This window comes from Mustela lutreola, chromosome 17 (assembly GCF_030435805.1).
Source record: "Mustela lutreola isolate mMusLut2 chromosome 17, mMusLut2.pri, whole genome shotgun sequence".
In the NCBI taxonomy this organism is placed as follows: domain Eukaryota; kingdom Metazoa; phylum Chordata; class Mammalia; order Carnivora; family Mustelidae; genus Mustela; species Mustela lutreola.
In genome coordinates this window covers 27001142-27024792 of record NC_081306.1, presented here as the reverse complement: position 1 = coordinate 27024792, position 23651 = coordinate 27001142, and positions in this window count along the sequence as shown.

Below are 23651 nucleotides of genomic sequence, written 5' to 3'. Positions count from 1 at the left end.
ATCTGGGCAAAAAGCCTTTGGGCTCAAGGAGACAGCAGCAGCTCCTTGTCCACCTGTCCGTGGTGGGGACATGGGCTTGCCACCACGCCCTTCCCTGAACTCGAGAAACAACTCCCAGAAAGAACTGGCCATCAGATGCCGTCTCCTACCAGGATGTCGAAGCTTGCTGGCGGCACGGGGTTTAATGTGAAAGAGTGGGGATAGTAACCCAAAGCTCCCTATTCAGTGCAAAGAGCAGTGTGCAGGGATCCTGTCACATTCCTTTCCTGTGGGAAAAGCACTGGCCTAGTCTGCGAGTCCTACTGAGTGCCAGAATAAAAGGCCAAGCGATGCCTACACGGGCGATGGTAGTGTGCATAGAGTGCCATCCTAGGCTACGCACGCTACTGCACGGTTGTGGCTTGTCTGCTTAGTTCGTACCGGCAGGGTGAACTCAGGACGTGAACATGGAGCCCGTGAAAGTGAGGCCCAAGAGGCACCAGCTCTCCCGCAGCTCTTCTTCCCTGACGCGACTGAAGCCGTGCGAGGAAGCAGCGGCGAAGTGCTGTTCGCTCCAAGCCAAAGCCTCTGCGAAAGCACAGCATTCGCTGAGAAGTGTTCTGGCGGCTGCTGCTGCTTGCCTGAGCCCAGTCTCGCGGTGGGAGTAACCCGCATACAGCGAAAGCCTCTTTGCCTGGGCATCTCCCCTGGGAAAGCACAGCTTTCCTTGGGAAATCAGAGTTGGGTTTGGGGATGCTGCTGCCGCTTTCCTGAGATAGTCTCCGCAGCACGGTGGAAGATACCCACATGGAGCGAAATACTCTTTGCCCTAGCATCCCTTCTGCCTGGGAGAGAAGAGTGGTAGCACTAGTCTGTCACAAAGCTCCCCAGGAGCAAATGTGGGGAAGGCGCAGCACGCCGCCCCCGGGGAAGAGAAGGAGCCCTTGGCCTTGGGGTCGGGAAACCTCGGGAAGCAGGATAGACTGCTGTACACGAACAGCAGGCCAGTGGCAAGACAAGTGTCACCGGCTCCCTGTGCGGAGAGATGGAAGCCTGTCTGCTAAGGAGACATGAGGGGACGACTAGGGCAGGCGTGCGTGCTTCACTCTGTGGAAGGAGTTTGGGCAGAAGGCCGGCCGGTCCTGTGCCTCTGGTCCCAAGGAGAGAGCATCACCTTGGACACCTGTCCCAAGGGCAGACTGGTTTCCCCCATGTGCCATACCTGGTACTCACAGAAACAACCCCATGGAGAAACGGGCAGTCAGATGACGTCTTCCACCAAGATGTGGCAGCGTTGTGGGTGGCAGGGGTGTGCCGGGGAAGGAGTGGAGACAGTCCCCCACAGTTCCCCATCCCAGTGCACGGGCCGTGTGCACAGATCCTGCGCCTCCTCTCTCCTGTAGTGAAGGCACCGGCCTAGACCCCGAATCTGCCTGAGCGCCTGAGCAAAAGACAAAGGCTTACCTAGGCCAGGAGATGGTAATAGGCATAGAGTGCCATGCTAGGCCACGCACGCTGCTGCAGGGTTGTGACTGTGTCTTCTTAGTTCGGCTTAGCAAGGTGAACCCGGTCGCGGACTTGGAGCCCGGGAAAGCAAGGCCTAAGAGGCACCAGCCCTCCAGTGGCTCTTCTTCCGTGCCGCTACAGAGCCAATGACCAAAGCCTTGCTGAGGAAGCAGCAGCGAAGTGCGGTTTGCGCCAAGCTGAAAACCTCTGCGAGAGCGTAGGAGTCGCTGGGAAAACAGAGTCGGTTTTGTGGGCTGCTATTGTTGCTTGCCTTAGCCTAGTATTCCCAGCACGATGGGAGAAACCCGCATAGAGCGATAGCCTCTTTGCCAGGGCATCCCCTCTGGGAAAGCACAGCATTCTTTGGGATCAGAGTCAGGTCTGTGGGATGCTGCCTGCTGCTTGCGGGAGCTAGTATCCACAGCACGGTGTGATAAACCCGCATGGAGCGAAATCCTCTTGGCCTGGGCATCCCCTCTGCCTGAGAGAGAAGCGCGGTGGCGCCTGTGGAAAGAGCCTTAAGGGACACGTCTGTCACTGCAGAGCGACGGAAGCCTGGCTGCTAAGGAGACACGACGGGAAAATTAGGGCAGGGGAAAGGGATCCACTCTGAGGAAGGAATCTGGGCAAAAAGCCTTTGGGCTCAAGGAGACAGCAGCAGCTCCTTGTCCACCTGTCCGTGGTGGGGACATGGGCTTGCCACCACGCCCTTCCCTGAACTCGAGAAACAACTCCCAGAAAGAACTGGCCATCAGATGCCGTCTCCTACCAGGATGTCGAAGCTTGCTGGCGGCACGGGGTTTAATGTGAAAGAGTGGGGATAGTAACCCAAAGCTCCCTATTCAGTGCAAAGAGCAGTGTGCAGGGATCCTGTCACATTCCTTTCCTGTGGGAAAAGCACTGGCCTAGTCTGCGAGTCCTACTGAGTGCCAGAATAAAAGGCCAAGCGATGCCTACACGGGCGATGGTAGTGTGCATAGAGTGCCATCCTAGGCTACGCACGCTACTGCACGGTTGTGGCTTGTCTGCTTAGTTCGTACCGGCAGGGTGAACTCAGGACGCGAACATGGAGCCCGTGAAAGTGAGGCCCAAGAGGCACCAGCTCTCCCGCAGCTCTTCTTCCCTGACGCGACTGAAGCCGTGCGAGGAAGCAGCGGCGAAGTGCTGTTCGCTCCAAGCCAAAGCCTCTGCGAAAGCACAGCATTCGCTGAGAAGTGTTCTGGCGGCTGCTGCTGCTTGCCTGAGCCCAGTCTCGCGGTGGGAGTAACCCGCATACAGCGAAAGCCTCTTTGCCTGGGCATCTCCCCTGGGAAAGCACAGCTTTCCTTGGGAAATCAGAGTTGGGTTTGGGGATGCTGCTGCTGCTTGCCTGAGATAGTCTCCGCAGCACGGTGGAAGATACCCACATGGAGCGAAATACTCTTTGCCCTAGCATCCCTTCTGCCTGGGAGAGAAGAGTGGTAGCACTAGTCTGTCACAAAGCTCCCCAGGAGCAAATGTGGGGAAGGCGCAGCACGCCGCCCCCTGGGAAGAGAAGGAGCCCTTGGCCTTGGGGTCGGGAAACCTCGGGAAGCAGGATAGACTGCTGTACACGAACAGCAGGCCAGTGGCAAGACAAGTGTCACCGGCTCCCTGTGCGGAGAGATGGAAGCCTGTCTGCTAAGGAGACATGAGGGGACGACTAGGGCAGGCGTGCGTGCTTCACTCTGAGGAAGGAGTTTGGGCAGAAGGACGGCCGGTCCTGTGCCTCTGGTCCCAAGGAGAGAGCATCACCTTGGACACCTGTCCCAAGGGCAGACTGGTTTCCCCCATGTGCCATACCTGGAACTCGCAGAAACAACCCCATGAAGGAACGGGCAGTCAGATGACGTCTTCCACCAAGATGTGGCAGCGTTGTGGGTGGCAGGGGTGTGCCGGGGAAGGAGTGGAGACCGTCCCCCACAGTTCCCCATCCCAGTGCACGGGCCGTGTGCACAGATCCTGTGCCTCCTCTCTCCTGTAGTGAAGGCACCGGCCTAGACCCCGAATCTGCCAGAGCGCCTGAGCAAAAGACAAAGCCTTACCTAGGCCAGGAGATGGTAATAGGCATAGAGTGCCATGCTAGGCCACGCACGCTGCTGCAGGGTTGTGACTGTGTCTTCTTAGTTCGGCTTAGCAAGGTGAACCCTGTCGCGGACTTGGAGCCCGGGAAAGCAAGGCCTAAGAGGCACCAGCCCTCCAGCGGCTCTTCTTCCGTGCCGCTACAGAGCCAATGACCAAAGCCTTGCTGAGGAAGCAGCAGCGAAGTGCGGTTTACGCCAAGCTGAAAACCTCTGCGAGAGCATAGGAGTCGCTGGGAAAACAGAGTCGGTTCTGTGGTCTGCTTTTGTTGCTTGCCTTAGCCTAGTATTCCCAGCACGATGGGAGAAACCCGCATAGAGCGAAAGCCTCTTTACCGGGTCATCCTCTCTGGGAAAGCACAGCATTCTTTGGGAAATCAGAGTCGGGTCTGTGAGAGGCCGCCTACTGCTTGCCGGAGCTAGTCTCCACAGCACGTTTTGATAAACCCGCATGGAGCGAAATCCTCTTGTCCTGGGCATCCCCTCTGCCTGAGAGAGAAGCGCGGTGGCGCCTGTGGAAAGAGCCATAAGGGACACGTCTGTCACTGCAGAGAGACGGAAGCCTGGCTGCTAAGGAGACACGAGGGGAAGATTAGGGCAGGGGAAAGGGCTCCACTCTGAGGAATGAGTCTGAGCAGAAAGCCTTTGGGCTCATGGAGACAGCAGCTCCTTGGCCACCTGTCTGTAGTGGAGACATGGGCTTGCCACCAGGAACCTACCCTGAACTCGAGAAACAACTCCCAGAAAGAACTGGCCATCAGTTGCCGTCTTTCACCAGGATGTGGAAGCTTGGAGGAGGCACGGGGTTTAAGGGGAAGGAGAGGGGACAGTCCCGCAAAGCTCCCTGTTCAGTGCACAGGGCAGTGTGCAGGGATCCTGTCACCTTCCTTTCCAGTGGGGAAAGCGCTGGCCTAGTCCGCGAGTCCTCCTGAGCGCCTGAGTAAAAGGCCAAGCGATGCCTACAAAGAGAGATGGTAGTGTGCATAGAGTGCCAATCTAGGCTACGCACGCTAATGCACGGTGGTGGCTGTGTCTGCTTATTTCGGCCTGGCAGGGTGAACCCAGGACGCGAACATGGAGCCCGGGAAAGCAAGGCCCAAGAGGCACCAGCCCTCCCGCAGCTCTTCTTCCCTGACGCGACTGAAGCCTTGCTGAGGAAGCAGCGGCGAAGTGCTGTTCGCGCCAAGCCAAAGCCTCTGCGAAAGCACAGCATTTGCTGAGAAGTGTTTTGCGGGCTGCTGCTGCTTGCCTGAGCCCAGTCTCGCCGTGGGAGAAACGCGCATACAGCGAAAGCCTCTTTGACTCGGCATCTCCCCTGGGAAAGCACAGCATTCGTTGGGAAATCACAGTTGGGTTTGGGGATGCTGCTGCTTGCCTGAGCTAGTCTCCGCAGCACGGTGGAAGATACCCGCATGGAGCGAAATACTCTTTGCCCTAGCATCCCTTCTGCCTGAGAGAGAAGAGTGGTAGCACTCGTCTGTCACAGCGCTCCTCAGGAGCAAGTGTGGGGAACGAACAGCACGCCACCCCCAGGGAATAGAAGGAGCCCTTGGTCTTGGGGTCGGGAAACGCTCGGGAAGCCGAATGGCCTGCTGTGCACGAACAGCAGGCCAGTGGCAAGACAAGTGTCACCTGCTCTCTGTGCGGAGAGATGGAAGCCTGTCTGCTAAGGAGACATGAGGGGACGACTAGGGCAGAGGCGCGTGCTCCACTCTGAGGAAGGAGTCTGGGCAGAAGGCAGGCCTGTCCTGTGCCTCTGGTCCCAAGGAGACAGCATCTCCTTGGCCACCTGTCCCAAGGGCCGACGGGCTTGCCCCCAGGTGCCATACCCGCAACTCGCAGAAAAAACCCCATGGAGAAACGGGCAGTCAGATGCTGTCTTCCACCAAGATGTGGCAGCTATGTGGGTGGCAGGGGGTGTGCCGGGGAAGGAGTGGAGACATTCCCCCACATTTCCCGATCGCAGTGCATGGGCCCTGTGCACAGATCCTGTCGCCTCCTCCCTCCCGTAGTGAAGTCACTGGCTTAGACGCCGAATCTGCCTGAGCGCCTGAGCAAAAGGCAAAGCCTTACCTAGGCCAGGAGAAGGTAATAGGCATAGAGTGCCATGCTAGGCCGCGAACGCTGCTGCAGGGTTGTGACTGTGTCTGCTTAGTTCGGCTTAGCAAGGTGAACCCCGGGCGCGAACTTGAAGCCCGGGAAAGCAAGGCCCAAGAGGCACCAGCTCTCTCGCGGCTCTTCTTCCCTGCCGCGACAGAGCCAATGACCAAAGCCTTGCTGAGGAAGCAGCAGCGAAGTGCTGTTTGCGCCAAGCTGAAAACCTCTGCGAGAGCGTAGGAGTCACTGGGAAAACAGAGTCGGTTTTGTGGGCTGCTATTGTTGCTTGCCTTAGCCTAGTATTCCCAGCACGTTGGGAGAAACCCGCATAGAGCGATAGCCTCTTTGCCAGGGCATCCCCTCTGGGAAAGCACAGCATTCTTTGGGATCAGAATCAGGTCTTTGGGATGCTGCCTGCTGCTGGCGGGAGCTAGTATCCACAGCACGGTGTGATAAAGCCGCATGGAGCGAAATCCTCTTGGCCTGGGCATCCCCTCTGCCTGAGAGAGAAGCGCGGTGGCGCCTGTGGAAAGAGCCTTAAGGGACACGTCTGTCACTGCAGAGCGACGTAAGCCTGGCTGCTATGGAGACACGAGGGGAAGATTAGGGCAGGGGAAAGGGATCCACTCTGAGGAAGGATTCTGGGCAAAAAGCCTTTGGGCTCAAGGAGACAGCAGCAGCTCCCTGTCCACCTGTCCGTGGTGGGGACATGGGCTTGCCACCACGCCCTTCCCTGAACTCGAGAAACAACTCCCAGAAAGAACTGGCCATCAGATGCCGTCTCCTACCAGGATGTCGAAGCTTGCTGGCGGCACGGGGTTTAACGTGAAAGAGTGGGGATAGTAACCCAAAGCTCCCTATTCAGTGCAAAGAGCAGTGTGCAGGGATCCTGTCACATTCCTTTCCTGTGGGAAAAGCACTGGCCTAGTCTGCGAGTCCTACTGAGCGCCAGAATAAAAGGCCAAGCGATGCCTACACGGGCGATGGTAGTGTGCATAGAGTGCCATCCTAGGCTACGCACGCTACTGCACTGTTGTGGCTTCTCTGCTTAGTTCGTACCGGCAGGGTGAACTCAGGACGCGAACATGGAGCCCGTGAATGTGAGGCCCAAGAGGCACCAGCTCTCCCGCAGCTCTTCTTCCCTGACGCGACTGAAGCCGTGCGAGGATGCAGCGGCGAAGTGCTGTTCGCTCCAAGCCAAAGCCTCTGCGAAAGCACAGCATTCACTGAGAAGTGTTCTGGCGGCTGCTGCTGCTTGCCTGAGCCCAGTCTCGCGGTGGGAGAAACCCGCATACAGCGAAAGCCTCTTTGCCTGGGCATCTCCCCTGGGAAAGCACAGCTTTCCTTGCCAAATCAGAGTTGGGTTTGGGGATGCTGCTGCTGCTTGCCTGAGCTAGTCTCCGCAGCACGGTGGAAGATACCCACATGGAGCGAAATACTCTTTGCCCTAGCATCCCTTCTGCCTGGGAGAGAAGAGTGGTAGCACTAGTCTGTCCCAAAGCTCCCCAGGAGCAAATGTGGGGAAGGCGCAGCACGCCGCCCCCGGGGAAGAGAAGGAGCCCTTGGCCTTGGGGTCGGGAAACCTCGGGAAGCAGGATAGACTGCTGTACACGAACAGCAGGCCAGTGGCAAGACAGGTGTCACCGGCTCCCTGTGCGGAGAGATGGAAGCCTGTCTGCTAAGGAGACATGAGGGGACGACCAGGGCAGGCGTGCGTGCTCCACTCTGAGGAAGGAGTTTGGGCAGAAGGCCGGCCGGTCCTGTGCCTCTGGTCCCAAGGAGAGAGCATCACCTTGGACACCTGTCCCAAGGGCAGACTGGTTTCCCCCATGTGCCATACCTGGAACTCGCAGAAACAACCCCATGGAGAAACGGGCAGTCAGATGACGTCTTCCACCAAGATGTGGCAGCGTTGTGGGGTGGCAGGGGTGTGCCGGGGAAGGAGTGGAGACAGTCCCCCACAGTTCCCCATCCCAGTGCACGGGCCGTGTGCACAGATTCTGCGCCTCCTCTCTCCTGTAGTGAAGGCACCGGCCTAGACCCCGAATCTGCCTGAGCGCCTGAGCAAAAGACAAAGCCTTACCTAGGCCAGGAGATGGTAATAGGCATAGAGTGCCATGCTAGGCCACGCACGCTGCTGCAGGGTTGTGACTGTGTCTTCTTAGTTCGGCTTAGCAAGGTGAACCCGGTCGCGGACTTGGAGCCCGGGAAAGCAAGGCCTAAGAGGCACCAGCCCTCCCGCGGCTCTTCTTCCGTGCCGCTACAGAGCCAATGACCAAAGCCTTGCTGAGGAAGCAGCAGCGAAGTGCGGTTTGCGCCAAGCTGAAAACCTCTGCGAGAGCATAGGAGTCGCTGGGAAAACAGAGTCGGTTCTGTGGGCTGCTTTTGTTGCTTGCCTTAGCCTAGTATTCCCAGCACGATGGGAGAAACCCGCATAGAATGAAACCCTTTTACCGGGTCATCCCCTCTGGGAAAGCACAGCATTCTTTGGGAAATCAGAGTCGGGTCTGTTGGAGGCCGCCTGTTGCTTGCCGGAGCTAGTCTCCACAGCACGGTGTGATAAACCCTCATGGAGCGAAATCCTCTTGGCCTTGGCATCCCCTCTGCCTGAGAGAGAAGCGCGGTGGCGCCTGTGGAAAGAGCCTTAAGGGACACGTCTGTCACTGCAGAGCGACGGAAGCCTGGCTGCTAAGGAGACACAAGGGGAAGATTAGGGCAGGGGAAAGGGCTCCACTCTGAGGAATGAGTCTGAGCAGAAAGCCTTTGGGCTCATGGAGACAGCAGCTCCTTGGCCACCTGTCCGTGGTGGAGACATGGGCTTGCCACCAGGAACCTACCCTGAACTCGAGAAACAACTCCCAGAAAGAACTGGCCATCAGTTGCCGTCTTTCACCAGGATGTGGAAGCTTGGAGGAGGCACGGGGTTTAAGGGGAAGGAGAGGGGACAGTCCCGCAAAGCTCCCTGTTCAGTGCACAGGGCAGTGTGCAGGGATCCTGTCACCTTCCTTTCCAGTGGGGAAAGCGCTGGCCTAGTCCGCGAGTCCTCCTGAGCGCCTGAGTAAAAGGCCAAGCGATGCCTACACCGAGAGATGGTAGTGTGCATAGAGTGCCAATCTAGGCTACGCACGATACTGCACGGTGGTGGCTGTGTCTGCTTAGTTCGGCCTGGCAGGGTGAACCCAGGACGCGAACATGGAGCCCGGGAAAGCAAGGCCCAAGAGGCACCAGCTCTCCCGCAGCTCCTCTTCCCTGAAGCGACTGAAGCCTTGCTGAGGAAGCAGCGGCGAAGTGCTGTTCGCGCCAAGCCAAAGCCTCTGCGAAAGCACAGCATTTGCTGAGAAGTGTTTTGCGGGCTGCTGCTGCTTGCCTGAGCCCAGTCTCGCTGTGGGAGAAACGCGCATACAGCGAAAGCCTCTTTGACTCGGCATCTCCCCTGGGAAAGCACAGCATTCGTTGGGAAATCACAGTTGGGTTTGGGGATGCTGCTGCTTGCCTGAGCTAGTCTCCGCAGCACGGTGGAAGATACCCGCATGGAGCGAAATACTCTTTGCCCTAGCATCTCTTCTGCCTGAGAGAGAAGTGTGGTAGCACTCGTCTGTCACAGCGCTCCTCAGGAGCAAGTGTGGGGAACGAACAGCACGCCACCCCCAGGGAATAGAAGGAGCCCTTGGTCTTGGGGTCGGGAAACGCTCGGGAAGCCGAATGGCCTGCTGTGCACGAACAGCAGGCCAGTGGCAAGACAAGTGTCACCTGCTCTCTGTGCGGATAGATGGAAGCCGGTCTGCTAAGGAGACATGAAGGGACGACTAGGGCAGCGGTGCGTGCTCCACTCTGAGGAAGGAGTTTGGGCAGAAGGCCGGCCGGTACTGTGCCTCTGGTCCCAAGGAGAGAGCATCACCTTGGACACCTGTCCCAAGGGCAGACTGGTTTCCCCCATGTGCCATACCCGGAACTCGCAGAAAAAACCCCATGGAGAAACGGGCAGTCAGATGCTGTCTTCCACCAAGATGTGGCAGCTATGTGGGTGGCAGGGGGTGTGCCGGGGAAGGAGTGGAGACATTCCCCCACATTTCCCGATCGCAGTGCATGGGCCCTGTGCACAGATCCTGTCGCCTCCTCCCTCCCGTAGTGAAGTCACTGGCTTAGACGCCGAATCTGCCTGAGCGCCTGAGCAAAAGGCAAAGCCTTACCTAGGCCAGGAGAAGGTAATAGGCATAGAGTGCCATGCTAGGCCGCGCACGCTGCTGCAGGGTTGTGACTGTGTCTGCTTAGTTCGGCTTAGCAAGGTGAACCCCGGACGCGAACTTGAAGCCCGGGAAAGCAAGGCCCAAGAGGCACCAGCTCTCTCGCGGCTCTTCTTCCCTGCCGCGACAGAGCCAATGACCAAAGCCTTGCTGAGGAAGCAGCAGCGAAGTGCTGTTTGCGCCAAGCTGAAAACCTCTGCGAGAGCGTAGGAGTCACTGGGAAAACAGAGTCGGTTTTGTGGGCTGCTATTGTTGCTTGCCTTAGCCTAGTATTCCCAGCACGTTGGGAGAAACCCGCATAGAGCGATAGCCTCTTTGCCAGGGCATCCCCTCTGGGAAAGCACAGCATTCTTTGGGATCAGAGTCAGGTCTGTGGGATGCTGCCTGCTGCTTGCGGGAGCTAGTATCCACAGCACGGTGTGATAAACCCGCATGAAGCGAAATCCTCTTGGCCTGGGCATACCCTCTGCCTGAGAGAGAAGCGCGGTGGCGCCTGTGGAAAGAGCCTTAAGGGACACGTCTGTCACTGCAGAGCGACGGAAGCCTGGCTGCTATGGAGACACGAGGGGAAGATTAGGGCAGGGGAAAGGGATTCACTCTGAGGAAGGAGTCTGGGCAAAAAGCCTTTGGGCTCAAGGAGACAGCAGCAGCTCCTTGTCCACCTGTCCGTGGTGGGGACATGGGCTTGCCACCACGCCCTTCCCTGAACTCGAGAAACAACTCCCAGAAAGAACTGGCCATCAGATGCCGTCTCCTACCAGGATGTCGAAGCTTGCTGGCGGCACGGGGTTTAATGTGAAAGAGTGGGGATAGTAACCCAAAGCTCCCTATTCAGTGCAAAGAGCAGTGTGCAGGGATCCTGTCACATTCCTTTCCTGTGGGAAAAGCACTGGCCTAGTCTGCGAGTCCTACTGAGCGCCAGAATAAAAGGCCAAGCGATGCCTACACGTGCAATGGTAGTGTGCATAGAGTGCCATCCTAGGCTACGCACGCTACTGCACGGTTGTGGCTTGTCTGTTTGGTTCGTACCGGCAGGGTGAACTCAGGACGCGAACATGGAGCCCGTGAAAGTGAGGCCCAAGAGGCACCAGCTCTCCCGCAGCTCTTCTTCCATGACGCGACTGAAGCCGTGCGAGGAAGCAGCGGCGAAGTGCTGTTCGCTCCAAGCCAAAGCCTCTGCGAAAGCACAGCATTCGCTGAGAAGTGTTGTGGCGGCTGCTGCTGCTTGCCTGAGCCCAGTCTCGCGGTGGGAGAAACCCGCATACAGCGAAAGCCTCTTTGCCTGGGCATCTCCCCTGGGAAAGCACAGCTTTCCTTGGGAAATCAGAGTTGGGTTTGGGGATGCTGCTGCCGCTTTCCTGAGATAGTCTCCGCAGCACGGTGGAAGATACCCACATGGAGCGAAATACTCTTTGCCCCAGCATCCCTTCTGCCTGGGAGAGAAGAGTGGTAGCACTAGTCTGTCACAAAGCTCCCCAGGAGCAAATGTGGGGAAGGCGCAGCACGCCGCCCCCGGGGAAGAGAAGGAGCCCTTGGCCTTGGGGTCGGGAAACCTCGGGAAGCAGGATAGACTGCTGTACACGAACAGCAGGCCAGTGGCAAGATAAGTGTCACCGTCTCCCTGTGCGGAGAGATGGAAGCCTGTCTGCTAAGGAGACATGAGGGGATGACTAGGGCAGGGGCGCGTGCTCCACTCTGATGAAGGAGTCTGGGCAGAAGGCAGGCCTGTCCGGTGCCTCTGGTCCCAAGGGGACATTATCTCATTGGCCACCTGTCCCAAGGGCAGACGGGCTTGCCCCCAGGTGCCATACCCGGAACTCGCAGAAACAACCCCATGGAGAAACGGGCAGTCAGATGACGTCTTCCACCAAGATGTGGGAGTGTTGTGGGTGGCAGGGGTGTGCCGGGGAAGGAGTGGAGACAGTCCCCCACAGTTCCCCATCCCAGTGCACGGGCCGTGTGCACAGATCCTGCGCCTCCTCTCTCCTGTAGTGAAGGCACTGGCCTAGACCCCGAATCTGCCTGAGCGCCTGAGCAAAAGACAAAGCCTTACCTAGGCCAGGAGATGGTAATAGGCATAGAGTGCCATGCTAGGCCACGCACGCTGCTGCAGGGTTGTGACTGTGTCTTCTTAGTTCGGCTTAGCAAGGTGAACCCGGTCGCGGACTTGGAGCCCGGGAAAGCAAGGCCTAAGAGGCACCAGCCCTCCCGCGGCTCTTCTTCCGTGCCGCTACAGAGCCAATGACCAAAGCCTTGCTGAGGAAGCAGCAGCGAAGTGCGGTTTGCGCCAAGCTGAAAACCTCTGCGAGAGCATAGGAGTCGCTGGGAAAACAGAGTCGGTTCTGTGGTCTGCTTTTGTTGCTTGCCTTAGCCTAGTATTCCCAGCACGATGGGAGAAACCCGCATAGAGCGAAAGCCTCTTTACCGGGTCATCCCCTCTGGGAAAGCACAGCATTCTTTGGGAAATCAGAGTCGGGTCTGTGGGAGGCCGCCTGCTGCTTGCCGGAGCTAGTCTCCACAGCACGTTCTGATAAACCCGCATGGAGCGAAATCCTCTTGGCCTGGGCATCCCCTCTGCCTGAGAGAGAAGCGCGGTGGCGCCTGTGGAAAGAGCCTTGAGGGACACGTCTGTCACTGCAGAGCGACGGAAGCCTGGCTGCTAAGGAGACACGAGGGGAAGATTAGGGCAGGGGAAAGGGCTCCACTCTGAGGAATGAGTCTGAGCAGAAAGCCTTTGGGCTCAAGGAGACAGCAGCTCCTTGGCCACCTGTCTGTGGTGGAGACATGGGCTTGCGACCAGGAACCTACCCTGAACTCGAGAAACAACTCCCAGAAAGAACTGGCCATCAGTTGCCGTCTTTCACCAGGATGTGGAAGCTTGGAGGAGGCACGGGGTTTAAGGGGAAGGAGAGGGGACAGTCCCGCAAAGCTCCCTGTTCAGTGCACAGGGCAGTGTGCAGGGATCCTGTCACCTTCCTTTCCAGTGGGGAAAGCGCTGGCCTAGTCCGCGAGTCCTCCTGAGCGCCTGAGTAAAAGGCCAAGCGATGCCTACACCGAGAGATGGTAGTGTGCATGGAGTGCCAATCTAGGCTACGCACGCTACTGCACGGTGGTGGCTGTGTCTGCTTAGTTCGGCCTGGCAGGGTGAACCCAGGACGCGAACATGGAGCCCGGGAAAGCAAGGCCCAAGAGGCACCAGCTCTCCCGCAGCTCTTCTTCCCTGACGCGACTGAAGCCTTGCTGAGGAAGCAGCGGCGAAGTGCTGTTCGAGCCATGCCAAAGCCTCTGCGAAAGCACAGCATTTGCTGAGAAGTGTTTTGTGGGCTGCTGCTGCTTGCCTGAGCCCAGTCTCGCCGTGGGAGAAACGCACATACAGCTTAAGCCTCTTTTACTCGTCATCTCCACTGGGAAAGCACAGCATTCTTTGGGAAATCACAGTTGGGTTTGGGGATGCTGCTGCTTGCCTGAGCTAGTCTCCGCAGCACGGTGGAAGATACCCGCATGGAGGGAAATACTCTTTGCCCTAGCATCCCTTCTGCCTGAGAGAGAAGGGTGGTAGCACTCGTCTGTCACAGCGCTCCTCAGGAGCAAGTGAGGGGAACGAACAGCACGCCACCCCCAGGGAATAGAAGGAGCCCTTGGTCTTGGGGTCGGGAAACGCTCGGGAAGCCGAATGGCTTGCTGTGCACCAACAGCAGGCCAGTGGCAAGACAAGTGTCACCTGCTCTCTGTGCGGAGAGATGGAAGCCTGTCTGCTAAGGAGACATGAGGGGACGACTAGGGCAGAGGCGCGTGCTCCACTCTGAGGAAGGTGTCTGGGCAGAAGGCAGGCCTGTCCTGTGCCTCTGGTCCCAAGGAGATAGCATCTCCTTGGTCACCTGTCCCAAGGGCCGACGGGCTTGCCCCCAGGTGCCATACACGGAACTCGCAGAAAAAACCCCATGGAGAAACGGGCAGTCAGATGCTGTCCTCCACCAAGATGTGGCAGCTATGTGGGTGGCAGGGGGAGTGCCGGGGAAGGAGTGGAGACATTCCCCCACATTTCCCGATCGCAGTGCATGGGCCCTGTGCACAGATCCTGTCGCCTCCTCCGTCCCGTAGTGAAGTCACTGGCTTAGACTTCGAGTCTGCCTGAGCGCCTGAGCAAAAGGCAAAGCCTTACCTAGGCCAGGAGAAGGTAATAGGCATAGAGTGCCATGCTAGGCCGCGCACGCTGCTGCAGGGTTGTGACTGTTTCTGCTTAGTTCGGCTTAGCAAGGTGAACCCCGGGCGCGAACTTGAAGCCCGGGAAAGCAAGGCCCAAGTGGCACCAGCTCTCTCGCGGCTCTTCTTCCCTGCCGCGACAGAGCCATTGACCAAAGCCTTGCTGAGGAAGCAGCAGCGAAGTGCTGTTTGCGCCAAGCTGAATACCTCTGCGAGAGCGTAGGAGTCGCTGGGAAAACAGAGTCGGTTTTGTGGGCTGCTATTGTTGCTTGCCTTAGCCTAGTATTCCCAGCACGATGGGAGAAACCCGCATAGAGCGATAGCCTCTTTGCCAGGGCATCCCCTCTGGGAAAGCACAGCATTCTTTGGGATCAGAGTCAGGTCTGTGGGATGTTGCCTGCTGCTTGCGGGAGCTAGTATCCACAGCACGGTGTGATAAACCCGCATGGAGCGAAATCCTCTTGGCCTGGGCATCCCCTCTGCCTGAGAGAGAAGCGCGGTGGCGCCTGTGGAAAGAGCCTTAAGGGACACGTCTGTCACTGCAGAGCGACGTAAGCCTGGCTGCTTAGGAGACACGAGGGGAAAATTAGGGCAGGGGAAAGGGATCCACTCTGAGGAAGGAGTCTGGACAAAAAGCCTTTGGGCTCAAGGAGACAGCAGCTCCTTGTCCACCTGTCCGTGGTGGGGACATGGTCTTGCCACCACGCCCTACCCTGAACTCGAGAAACAACTCCCAGAAAGAACTGGCCATCAGATGCCGTCTCCTACCAGGATGTCGAAGCTTGCTGGCGGCACGGGGTTTAACGTGAAAGAGTGGGGATAGTAACCCAAAGCTCCCTATTCAGTGCAAAGAGCAGTGTGCAGGGATCCTGTCACATTCCTTTCCTGTGGGAAAAGCACTGGCCTACTCTGCGAGTCCTACTGAGCGCCAGAATAAAAGGCCAAGCGATGCCTACACGGGCGATGGTAATGTGCATAGAGTGCCATTCTAGGCTACACACGCTACTGCACGGTTGTGGCTTGTCTGCTTAGTTCGTACCGGCAGGGTGAACTCAGGACGTGAACATGGAGCCCGTGAAAGTGAGGCCCAAGAGGCACCAGCTCTCCCGCAGCTCTTCTTCCCTGACGCGACTGAAGCCGTGCGAGGAAGCAGCGGCGAAGTGCTGTTCGCTCCAAGCCAAAGCCTCTGCGAAAGCACAGCATTCGCTGAGAAGTGTTCTGGCGGCTGCTACTGCTTGCCTGAGCCCAGTCTCGCGGTGGGAGGAACCCGCATACAGCGAAAGCCTCTTTGCCGGGGCATCTCCCCTGGGAAAGCCCAGCTTTCCTTGGGAAATCAGAGTTGGGTTTGGGGATGCTGCTGCCGCTTTCCTGAGATAGTCTCCGCAGCACGGTGCAAGATACCCACATGGAGCGAAATACTCTTTGCCCTAGCATCCCTTCTGCCTGGGAGAGAAGAGTGGTAGCACTAGTCTGTCACAAAGCTCCCCAGGAGCAAATGTGGGGAAGGCGCAGCAAGCCGCCCCCGGGGAAGAGAAGGAGCCCTTGGCCTTGGGGTCGGGAAACCTCGGGAAGCAGGATAGACTGCTGTACACGAACAGCAGGCCAGTGGCAAGACAAGTGTCACCGTCTCCCTGTGCGGAGAGATGGAAGCCTGTCTGCTAAGGAGACATGAGGGGATGACTAGGGCAGGGGCGCGTGCTCCACTCTGATGAAGGAGTCTGGGCAGAAGGCAGGCCTGTCCGGTGCCTCTGGTCCCAAGGAGACAGCATCTCCTTGGTCACCTGTCCCAAGGGCCGACGGGCTTGCCCCCAGGTGCCATACACGGAACTCGCAGAAAAAACCCCATGGAGAAACGGGCAGTCAGATGCTGTCCTCCACCAAGATGTGGCAGCTATGTGGGTGGCAGGGGGTGTGCCAGGGAAGGAGTGGAGACATTCCCCCACATTTCCCGATCGCAGTGCATGGGCCCTGTGCACAGATCCTGTCGCCTCCTCCCTCCCGTAGTGAAGTCACTGGCTTAGACGCCGAGTCTGCCTGAGCGCCTGAGAAAAAGGCAAAGCCTTACCTAGGCCAGGAGAAGGTAATAGGCATAGAGTGCCATGCTAGGCCGCGCACGCTTCTGCAGGGTTGTGACTGTGTCTGCTTAGTTCGGCTTAGCAAGGTGAACCCCGGGCGCGAACTTGAAGCCCGGGAAAGCAAGGCCCAAGAGGCACCAGCTCTCTCGCGGCTCTTCTTCCCTGCCGCGACAGAGCCATTGACCAAAGCCTTGCTGAGGAAGCAGCAGCGAAGTGCTGTTTGCGCCAAGCTGAAAACTTCTGCGAGAGCGTAGGAGTCGCTGGGAAAACAGAGTCGGTTTTGTGGGCTGCTATTGTTGCTTGCCTTAGCCTAGTATTCCCAGCACGATGGGAGAAACCCGCATAGAGCGATAGCCTCTTTGCCAGGGCATCCCCTCTGGGAAAGCACAGCATTCTTTGGGATCAGAGTCAGGTCTGTGGGATGCTGCCTGCTGCTTGCGGGAGCTAGTATCCACAGCACGGTGTGATAAACCCGCATGGAGCGAAATCCTCTTGGCCTGGGAATCCCCTCTGCCTGAGAGAGAAGCGCGGTGGCGCCTGTGGAAAGAGCCTTAAGGGACACGTCTGTCACTGCAGAGCGACGTAAGCCTGGCTGCTAAGGAGACACGATGGGAAAATTAGGGCAGGGGAAAGGGATCCACTCTGAGGAAGGAGTCTGGGCAAAAAGCCTTTGGGCTCAAGGAGACAGCAGCTCCTTGTCCACCTGTCCGTGGTGGGGACATGGGCTTGCCACCACGCCCTACCCTGAACTCGAGAAACAACTCCCAGAAGGAACTGGCCATCAGATGCCGTCTCCTACCAGGATGTCGAAGCTTGCTGGCGGCACGGGGTTTAACGTGAAAGAGTGGGGATAGTAACCCAAAGCTCCCTATTCAGTGCAAAGAGCAGTGTGCAGGGATCCTGTCACATTCCTTTCCTGTGGGAAAAGCACTGGCCTACTCTGCGAGTCCTACTGAGCGCCAGAATAAAAGGCCAAGCGATGCCTACACGGGCGATGGTAATGTGCATAGAGTGCCATTCTAGGCTACACACGCTACTGCACGGTTGTGGCTTGTCTGCTTAGTTCGTACCGGCAGGGTGAACTCAGGACGTGAACATGGAGCCCGTGAAAGTGAGGCCCAAGAGGCACCAGCTCTCCCGCAGCTCTTCTTCCCTGACGCGACTGAAGCCGTGCGAGGAAGCAGCGGCGAAGTGCTGTTCGCTCCAAGCCAAAGCCTATGCGAAAGCACAGCATTCGCTGAGAAGTGTTCTGGCGGCTGCTACTGCTTGCCTGAGCCCAGTCTCGCGGTGGGAGAAACCCGCATACAGAGAAAGCCTCTTTGCCTGGGCATCTCCCCTGGGAAAGCACAGCTTTCCTTGGGAAATCAGAGTTGGGTTTGGGGATGCTGCTGCCGCTTGCCTGAGATAGTCTCCGCAGCACGGTGGAAGATACCCACATGGAGCGAAATACTCTTTGCCCTAGCATCCCTTCTGCCTGGGAGAGAAGAGTGGTAGCACTAGTCTGTCACAAAGCTCCCCAGGAGCAAATGTGGGGAAGGCGCAGCACGCCGCCCCCGGGGAAGAGAAGGAGCCCTTGGCCTTGGGGTCGGGAAACCTCGGGAAGCAGGATAGACTGCTGTACACGAACAGCAGGCCAGTGGCAAGACAAGTGTCACCGTCTCCCTGTGCGGAGAGATGGAAGCCTGTCTGCTAAGGAGACATGAGGGGACGACTAGGGCAGAGGCGCGTGCTCCACTCTGAGGAAGGAGTCTGGGCAGAAGGCAGGCCTGTCCTGTGCCTCTGGTCCCAAGGAGACAGCATCTCCTTGGCCACCTGTCCCAAGGGCCGACGGGCTTGCCCCCAGGTGCCATACCCGCAACTCGCAGAAAAAACCCCATGGAGAAACGGGCAGTCAGATGCTGTCTTCCACCAAGATGTGGCAGCTATGTGGGTGGCAGGGGGTGTGCCGGGGAAGGAGTGGAGACATTCCCCCACATTTCCCGATCGCAGTGCATGGGCCCTGTGCACAGATCCTGTCGCCTCCTCCCTCCCGTAGTGAAGTCACTGGCTTAGACTTCGAGTCTGCCTGAGCGCCTGAGCAAAAGGCAAAGCCTTACCTAGGCCAGGAGAAGGTAATAGGCATAGAGTGCCATGCTAGGCCGCGAACGCTGCTGCAGGGTTGTGACTGTGTCTGCTTAGTTCGGCTTAGCAAGGTGAACCCCGGGCGCGAACTTGAAGCCCGGGAAAGCAAGGCCCAAGAGGCACCAGCTCTCTCGCGGCTCTTCTTCCCTGCCGCGACAGAGCCAATGACCAAAGCCTTGCTGAGGAAGCAGCAGCGAAGTGCTGTTTGCGCCAAGCTGAAAACCTCTGCGAGAGCGTAGGAGTCACTGGGAAAACAGAGTCGGTTTTGTGGGCTGCTATTGTTGCTTGCCTTAGCCTAGTATTCCCAGCACGTTGGGAGAAACCCGCATAGAGCGATAGCCTCTTTGCCAGGGCATCCCCTCTGGGAAAGCACAGCATTCTTTGGGATCAGAATCAGGTCTTTGGGATGCTGCCTGCTGCTGGCGGGAGCTAGTATCCACAGCACGGTGTGATAAAGCCGCATGGAGCGAAATCCTCTTGGCCTGGGCATCCCCTCTGCCTGAGAGAGAAGCGCGGTGGCGCCTGTGGAAAGAGCCTTAAGGGACACGTCTGTCACTGCAGAGCGACGTAAGCCTGGCTGCTATGGAGACACGAGGGGAAGATTAGGGCAGGGGAAAGGGATCCACTCTGAGGAAGGATTCTGGGCAAAAAGCCTTTGGGCTCAAGGAGACAGCAGCAGCTCCCTGTCCACCTGTCCGTGGTGGGGACATGGGCTTGCCACCACGCCCTTCCCTGAACTCGAGAAACAACTCCCAGAAAGAACTGGCCATCAGATGCCGTCTCCTACCAGGATGTCGAAGCTTGCTGGCGGCACGGGGTTTAACGTGAAAGAGTGGGGATAGTAACCCAAAGCTCCCTATTCAGTGCAAAGAGCAGTGTGCAGGGATCCTGTCACATTCCTTTCCTGTGGGAAAAGCACTGGCCTAGTCTGCGAGTCCTACTGAGCGCCAGAATAAAAGGCCAAGCGATGCCTACACGGGCGATGGTAGTGTGCATAGAGTGCCATCCTAGGCTACGCACGCTACTGCACTGTTGTGGCTTCTCTGCTTAGTTCGTACCGGCAGGGTGAACTCAGGACGCGAACATGGAGCCCGTGAATGTGAGGCCCAAGAGGCACCAGCTCTCCCGCAGCTCTTCTTCCCTGACGCGACTGAAGCCGTGCGAGGATGCAGCGGCGAAGTGCTGTTCGCTCCAAGCCAAAGCCTCTGCGAAAGCACAGCATTCACTGAGAAGTGTTCTGGCGGCTGCTGCTGCTTGCCTGAGCCCAGTCTCGCGGTGGGAGAAACCCGCATACAGCGAAAGCCTCTTTGCCTGGGCATCTCCCCTGGGAAAGCACAGCTTTCCTTGCCAAATCAGAGTTGGGTTTGGGGATGCTGCTGCTGCTTGCCTGAGCTAGTCTCCGCAGCACGGTGGAAGATACCCACATGGAGCGAAATACTCTTTGCCCTAGCATCCCTTCTGCCTGGGAGAGAAGAGTGGTAGCACTAGTCTGTCCCAAAGCTCCCCAGGAGCAAATGTGGGGAAGGCGCAGCACGCCGCCCCCGGGGAAGAGAAGGAGCCCTTGGCCTTGGGGTCGGGAAACCTCGGGAAGCAGGATAGACTGCTGTACACGAACAGCAGGCCAGTGGCAAGACAGGTGTCACCGGCTCCCTGTGCGGAGAGATGGAAGCCTGTCTGCTAAGGAGACATGAGGGGACGACCAGGGCAGGCGTGCGTGCTCCACTCTGAGGAAGGAGTTTGGGCAGAAGGCCGGCCGGTCCTGTGCCTCTGGTCCCAAGGAGAGAGCATCACCTTGGACACCTGTCCCAAGGGCAGACTGGTTTCCCCCATGTGCCATACCTGGAACTCGCAGAAACAACCCCATGGAGAAACGGGCAGTCAGATGACGTCTTCCACCAAGATGTGGCAGCGTTGTGGGGTGGCAGGGGTGTGCCGGGGAAGGAGTGGAGACAGTCCCCCACAGTTCCCCATCCCAGTGCACGGGCCGTGTGCACAGATTCTGCGCCTCCTCTCTCCTGTAGTGAAGGCACTGGCCTAGACCCCGAATCTGCCTGAGCGCCTGAGCAAAAGACAAAGCCTTACCTAGGCCAGGAGATGGTAATAGGCATAGAGTGCCATGCTAGGCCACGCACGCTGCTGCAGGGTTGTGACTGTGTCTTCTTAGTTCGGCTTAGCAAGGTGAACCCGGTCGCGGACTTGGAGCCCGGGAAAGCAAGGCCTAAGAGGCACCAGCCCTCCCGCGGCTCTTCTTCCGTGCCGCTACAGAGCCAATGACCAAAGCCTTGCTGAGGAAGCAGCAGCGAAGTGCGGTTTGCGCCAAGCTGAAAACCTCTGCGAGAGCATAGGAGTCGCTGGGAAAACAGAGTCGGTTCTGTGGGCTGCTTTTGTTGCTTGCCTTAGCCTAGTATTCCCAGCACGATGGGAGAAACCCGCATAGAATGAAACCCTTTTACCGGGTCATCCCCTCTGGGAAAGCACAGCATTCTTTGGGAAATCAGAGTCGGGTCTGTTGGAGGCCGCCTGTTGCTTGCCGGAGCTAGTCTCCACAGCACGGTGTGATAAACCCTCATGGAGCGAAATCCTCTTGGCCTTGGCATCCCCTCTGCCTGAGAGAGAAGCGCGGTGGCGCCTGTGGAAAGAGCCTTAAGGGACACGTCTGTCACTGCAGAGCGACGGAAGCCTGGCTGCTAAGGAGACACAAGGGGAAGATTAGGGCAGGGGAAAGGGCTCCACTCTGAGGAATGAGTCTGAGCAGAAAGCCTTTGGGCTCATGGAGACAGCAGCTCCTTGGCCACCTGTCCGTGGTGGAGACATGGGCTTGCCACCAGGAACCTACCCTGAACTCGAGAAACAACTCCCAGAAAGAACTGGCCATCAGTTGCCGTCTTTCACCAGGATGTGGAAGCTTGGAGGAGGCACGGGGTTTAAGGGGAAGGAGAGGGGACAGTCCCGCAAAGCTCCCTGTTCAGTGCACAGGGCAGTGTGCAGGGATCCTGTCACCTTCCTTTCCAGTGGGGAAAGCGCTGGCCTAGTCCGCGAGTCCTCCTGAGCGCCTGAGTAAAAGGCCAAGCGATGCCTACACCGAGAGATGGTAGTGTGCATAGAGTGCCAATCTAGGCTACGCACGATACTGCACGGTGGTGGCTGTGTCTGCTTAGTTCGGCCTGGCAGGGTGAACCCAGGACGCGAACATGGAGCCCGGGAAAGCAAGGCCCAAGAGGCACCAGCTCTCCCGCAGCTCCTCTTCCCTGAAGCGACTGAAGCCTTGCTGAGGAAGCAGCGGCGAAGTGCTGTTCGCGCCAAGCCAAAGCCTCTGCGAAAGCACAGCATTTGCTGAGAAGTGTTTTGCAGGCTGCTGCTGCTTGCCTGAGCCCAGTCTCGCTGTGGGAGAAACGCGCATACAGCGAAAGCCTCTTTGACTCGGCATCTCCCCTGGGAAAGCACAGCATTCGTTGGGAAATCACAGTTGGGTTTGGGGATGCTGCTGCTTGCCTGAGCTAGTCTCCGCAGCACGGTGGAAGATACCCGCATGGAGCGAAATACTCTTTGCCCTAGCATCTCTTCTGCCTGAGAGAGAAGTGTGGTAGCACTCGTCTGTCACAGCGCTCCTCAGGAGCAAGTGTGGGGAACGAACAGCACGCCACCCCCAGGGAATAGAAGGAGCCCTTGGTCTTGGGGTCGGGAAACGCTCGGGAAGCCGAATGGCCTGCTGTGCACGAACAGCAGGCCAGTGGCAAGACAAGTGTCACCTGCTCTCTGTGCGGATAGATGGAAGCCGGTCTGCTAAGGAGACATGAAGGGACGACTAGGGCAGCGGTGCGTGCTCCACTCTGAGGAAGGAGTTTGGGCAGAAGGCCGGCCGGTACTGTGCCTCTGGTCCCAAGGAGAGAGCATCACCTTGGACACCTGTCCCAAGGGCAGACTGGTTTCCCCCATGTGCCATACCCGGAACTCGCAGAAAAAACCCCATGGAGAAACGGGCAGTCAGATGCTGTCTTCCACCAAGATGTGGCAGCTATGTGGGTGGCAGGGGGTGTGCCGGGGAAGGAGTGGAGACATTCCCCCACATTTCCCGATCGCAGTGCATGGGCCCTGTGCACAGATCCTGTCGCCTCCTCCCTCCCGTAGTGAAGTCACTGGCTTAGACGCCGAATCTGCCTGAGCGCCTGAGCAAAAGGCAAAGCCTTACCTAGGCCAGGAGAAGGTAATAGGCATAGAGTGCCATGCTAGGCCGCGCACGCTGCTGCAGGGTTGTGACTGTGTCTGCTTAGTTCGGCTTAGCAAGGTGAACCCCGGGCGCGAACTTGAAGCCCGGGAAAGCAAGGCCCAAGAGGCACCAGCTCTCTCGCGGCTCTTCTTCCCTGCCGCGACAGAGCCAATGACCAAAGCCTTGCTGAGGAAGCAGCAGCGAAGTGCTGTTTGCGCCAAGCTGAAAACCTCTGCGAGAGCGTAGGAGTCACTGGGAAAACAGAGTCGGTTTTGTGGGCTGCTATTGTTGCTTGCCTTAGCCTAGTATTCCCAGCACGTTGGGAGAAACCCCCATAGAGCGATAGCCTCTTTGCCAGGGCATCCCCTCTGGGAAAGCACAGCATTCTTTGGGATCAGAGTCAGGTCTGTGGGATGCTGCCTGCTGCTTGCGGGAGCTAGTATCCACAGCACGGTGTGATAAACCCGCATGAAGCGAAATCCTCTTGGCCTGGGCATACCCTCTGCCTGAGAGAGAAGCGCGGTGGCGCCTGTGGAAAGAGCCTTAAGGGACACGTCTGTCACTGCAGAGCGACGGAAGCCTGGCTGCTATGGAGACACGAGGGGAAGATTAGGGCAGGGGAAAGGGATTCACTCTGAGGAAGGAGTCTGGGCAAAAAGCCTTTGGGCTCAAGGAGACAGCAGCAGCTCCTTGTCCACCTGTCCGTGGTGGGGACATGGGCTTGCCACCACGCCCTTCCCTGAACTCGAGAAACAACTCCCAGAAAGAACTGGCCATCAGATGCCGTCTCCTACCAGGATGTCGAAGCTTGCTGGCGGCACGGGGTTTAATGTGAAAGAGTGGGGATAGTAACCCAAAGCTCCCTATTCAGTGCAAAGAGCAGTGTGCAGGGATCCTGTCACATTCCTTTCCTGTGGGAAAAGCACTGGCCTAGTCTGCGAGTCCTACTGAGCGCCAGAATAAAAGGCCAAGCGATGCCTACACGTGCAATGGTAGTGTGCATAGAGTGCCATCCTAGGCTACGCACGCTACTGCACGGTTGTGGCTTGTCTGTTTGGTTCGTACCGGCAGGGTGAACTCAGGACGCGAACATGGAGCCCGTGAAAGTGAGGCCCAAGAG